A 4864-nucleotide genomic window follows, 5' to 3' on the forward strand; every position below is an offset into this window, starting at 1 on the left:
TCCAATTAAATAAAAAGCCATATGTTTGCAAGACTCATTCTGTTCAATCTTCTATCCATTAAAAAATAAGCACATTACGTTACTTTTATCATTGTGAATGAAATTTATTGCACAGAGCTTCAGCACAAATTTGCACATAGCAAGAGCCAATGTAAGCCATTGTAGTTTATGTATATATACATACATATGTGTAAATATATATACACACTCATACACACACAGTACATGTGTGTGAACTTATCCATTAAGAAAAAATTTTACCGTGTGTGAGTTTAAGTACACTAACGCAAACAAAAGATGTAAAGTGAAGTATTTACGAGGATTAATTTTGCCTTGCTCGTGACAGAAGCAGTATCATCTGATCCAGGCTAACTCCCTCGAGGCCTTGTAATACTCAGCGTTAGGCAGAGCAACACTGATGAGCTTCTAACAGACACATAAAGCAGTAGGCTGCTGGAAGGATAACATACAGGCTTTACTGCAAAAGAGATCCTTCATAACAAGTCATGTAAAATAAGAGTGAAACTAAAAATTTAATTTTTCTTAAAGTATAAGGTCACCGGAATTACAAAATACACCTATTTTCTTACTTCTATTCTTACCTCTTGAGGTGAATGGAAGTTAATCTATGTTTCTTGCAGAACTGACAAACAAAATTTAAAATGATCAAAAACATCTCTCTCTAGAAATAGTTTCTCTGTCACTGTGTTACTCTGTTACTATCCGTCAAATGAATTGGTTCTGGTGTAAATCCGCTTGTTTGGAGAAAACTCAATCATTTCCTATCAATGGAGCGACCTGCCTTATTTCTACCAATATTTGTTCCTATAGTCAAACTGCACATGGGATTTTCCAAGAAATTCAGAAAGCTATTTCACCAGTTTCAAGAAAAATTTGGATTTCAAACTTAAGAGATCAAATGGCTCATTAAGCAGGATTTTTTTTTTTCAGAAGTTATCTTACCATCAGGCCTTGCTGACAGACAGAGGAGGGGTAAGGTCCACAGAATGCCTGCGTTCAGGTCAACCTCAGCTTGACCCCTTCACTGCTACAGTGCCCAGACTAGGCAAGCAATCAAAACAGAAACAAAAACAGCTAGAGACACAGAAACAAACATGTAGACACACATGTGCAGTAACAGCAATATCTAAACACACACAGAACACAGAGGAAGTGTTTCACAGAGGTGAATAACATCCAGCAGGCAAGGAATATTTTGTTGGAACTCAATTACTAGTGTTTTGATTTCATTTAGATTTTTGTGATCTTTTCTTTTGACACAGAAAAAATGGAAGAGACACTGAGATGGTAGTCACATTCAGTAGTGATTAAAATTTGGATTGCCTCAAAATGGCATACACTGCATGACCTGAAAAAAGCTCTCACAGTTACTGAAGAGGTGAATTAATCGCTGTAATACTGCTGTGCAAAGTTAAAGGGCATGGATAGAAATGGACGAGGGACAGTGGAAGTATCGTTGGGCCCACATTGAAAAAGCGAGGAGGACAAATCTGTTACACAACATACGAAAGTATTGCACTATTACAGAGGGCTGAAAGCCTTGCATAACTCATCAATTCAACCCACCCATCACATTTACTGTACATTAGCGAGCCCGCAGAGCTGTTCCTCATCACTTAGGAGCTGAAAAACCTAGTTCTGACAAGTGGCCCCCATCCTTTTTCTCTGGCACGTTGCAGAAATCTAGTACCACTCAGAGAGGGCACAATGGGTTATTTCAGTCCCTCCTGTGTGTTGTATGTAGGCGACAATATTCAGTAGAGAACCTGGATGATCTGTAGAGGTGGTGCACTTGCTAAACTTCCTCCACAGAGCTGTATCTGTATCTGGAACAACTTGCATCTTTAGGGCTATTTTTACGAAGCATGGATCCTTCCCTGTAACAGTTTGCTGAAATAAATCCTCAAGTGTTTACAACAGATTGATTTTGACCACTGACAAAAGAAAATTGATAAATTTCCTTTTTTAGAAAATACATAGGAACATTGGAGCCTGAATCTATTTACCATCAGAAAAAGTCTTGTCTTGATCTTCTTTGACCCTACCAGTCCAAGAGGTGTATTCAGACTGAATGTGATGAGTTCAAGGTGACCTGACTGCATATAAAGTCAATGCAAATACACAAATGGAGTGGGTTCGAATATGGGTGGCACAAAATGAGTTGAAGACTTGAGTTGAAAATGTTTCAACTTTTAAAAAGAAAAAAGAAAAACTTTACACGTATCTTTAAGACACCAATTCGACATGATATGGAGACAAAAACAAAACAAACAGACAAGTTTCTGGTAAGTTTTGAGATGAGATCAGATGATCAAACAACAACTTATTCCGGGGAGAAAACAAAAGTGATCTGTGAAGTTATTGCCCAACTGTCTGTTGTAAACATCCATCCTATGTTCAGACCAACTCACTGCGTCAACTGCTGTACCTGTGGTAGTTCTACACACAGGTGTTTTTATTGTTTTCTTGTGTGCTTAGTTGACTTGTTGGGATTGTTAGACTGAAAGAAATTCCATCTGATCAAGTAATTTTTATTGGGCCCTAAAAACTTTTTCTCTTTAAATGACTGAAAAACATTTGTCATTGTGATAGGATTTTTTTCAACCTGTTTCCGACATAAACCCAACAGAAGAGGATAAAATAAATTCTGCACTGGCATCAAGAAAAACAGGCTCGAACTATTCTATTATACCAGCAGATTTTTTTCACTTGTTTTAAACGGTAAATTTTTAAGACTCAGTATTACACATTAGACTTACAACTGCATTCATTTATTATTTGTTCACTTGGGGGCAGTGGAACAATCTACAAAGACAACATTAACATAGCATCAGCTTAACAATATTCTTACAATGGCGAACAATTTCTTAATTATACATCCAGCAGGCATGGAGCAATATTAGCATTCATTTTGGAGTCATGTTTCTTGTGAGAAGACATCATCTGATTGCTAGCTTTTAAGTTAGATTTGCCATGAGCCAGCACCTGGGAAGCAATGGTTACATGCATGTTACTGTGAGAATCCCAAACATTGAAACTGAGCCCTATTAACAACAACTCTGTGGCTGATCCCACCACATGTTCCAGAGACAGGGGTCTTTCTGGGGCACTGACACCAGATCCTACCTCTCGCTCCTGGGATGGGGATGAGGGCCGGCGAGGGGGTTGTGCGAGGGTAAAGCAAAGGGGGATGGGGGGTATGATAGATTGTTCACGGATGCTTGGGAAACTGAAGAATATGAGGGGGTATTACCATCCTGCACAGCAGCCAGATGGACAGCAGATGACTTTTGTTCTTCCCAATTCTCTGCAGGCCGAGAGAGGAAGAGGAGATGGAGGTGGAGAGGAGTAAAAGCAGAGCGAAGGAGAGGGGGGCAGGAGAGGAGAGGAAACAGGCTTAAGTGAAAGTTTCAGTTTTACAAGGCAGAGTTTTCTCCTTCTCCTTTCTCCTAATAGTTATTATATCCACTATTACTAAAACTGTGAAGTTTTATGCAATTAAAAAAGACAGTAGAAGACATTCAATACACAGATAAAATATGAGTTGACTGACAATCCCATGGTATCCTAGAACCAGTCTAATGTACTACAGTCTTAATTCAGCTGTGTACACAGATTAAAATCTAATAATTGTCTGGCTTCCCCACAGTGGGCATACAAGCACAGGATTGGGAACTGCTGCCAGTCTGCCCCCTGCTGCTGGAAATCAGATCTTTACTGGTACTAATATCTGCTCCTCTGCAGGCCTGTACTGCCCCCTGATGGTGTAGACACCCAGTCAAAAGTTTCTCATGAGGTTTTCATCTCAACAATGCCTTGATCTTGGTAAACAGATTATGTCTTATGAATATGTACTGTGACATTTAACAACATGTAACAAGTCAGCATAAGTAGAATTGTGCATAAAAACTCAGATAACATCACAATTCTGAAGTAAGTGGTTAGTGCTGTTTTAAGGAAGAAAAATATTCACCTTACTTATGCTTTTATATGGTGGCTCTGAGAACTTAATGGACTGTAACTTAGAAATCACATGCAACTAGACAAAACAGAGGCAAATGAAGACAACATCTTACAACCATCCAATTTGACAACGCATAAACAATATTCAGGAATTAAGCTGCAAAGTAAGGAAAACACAACCAAATACTAAAACGGTGCAAGTGACACAGATCACAATGGAAATAACTTACATTTAGACCACAATCTCTTAAAGTCAAGCAATATGGGTTGAAATGTACATGATATAGCCCTAGTGGAAGGTAATGTTTAAAACTGTTGTGGGGGGAGGCTGTACTGGAACTGAAAGGGCAGGTTGTGAATCAGGTGGGGGACTTTAGATACTTTAACACTGAAACAGACACATAATATACAGTCTGGTCTTTCTCTGTTGTCTACAACAAGACCCCGTCCTCCTTAACTTTCACTATTACAGTACATTGTGGTATAACATTCTCAATGTTCAAAACAATATCATCAACCATGTAAGTTAAACAACAGGCATCACCCATTCATCACTATCAGAGGAATGTATATCCAGTCAGCTTGATGTAAAACAGCCTTCATCACACAGGACCATTATGACTCATGCCAACTCCTCCATTCAGGCCACTGTTATAAAAAGGCTCCCACCAGGGCAAATAAATTCAAAAAGTCATTCAGTCCAACTGCCATTAACATGATAAAGAAGCTTAGAAGTACTCTAACAGATGCACATAATTGCACTGTGCTCCATCCTGTGCAGCCATACTGTTCTTAAAGGAATCCCTAGGCATTTCGGGAAACAATTTTTTTTATTTTCGTTTTGAATGTTAGATGACAAGTTCAATACCACGCTAATGTC

Source organism: Xiphias gladius, chromosome 1, assembly GCF_016859285.1.
Source record: "Xiphias gladius isolate SHS-SW01 ecotype Sanya breed wild chromosome 1, ASM1685928v1, whole genome shotgun sequence".
Lineage (NCBI taxonomy): Eukaryota > Metazoa > Chordata > Actinopteri > Istiophoriformes > Xiphiidae > Xiphias > Xiphias gladius.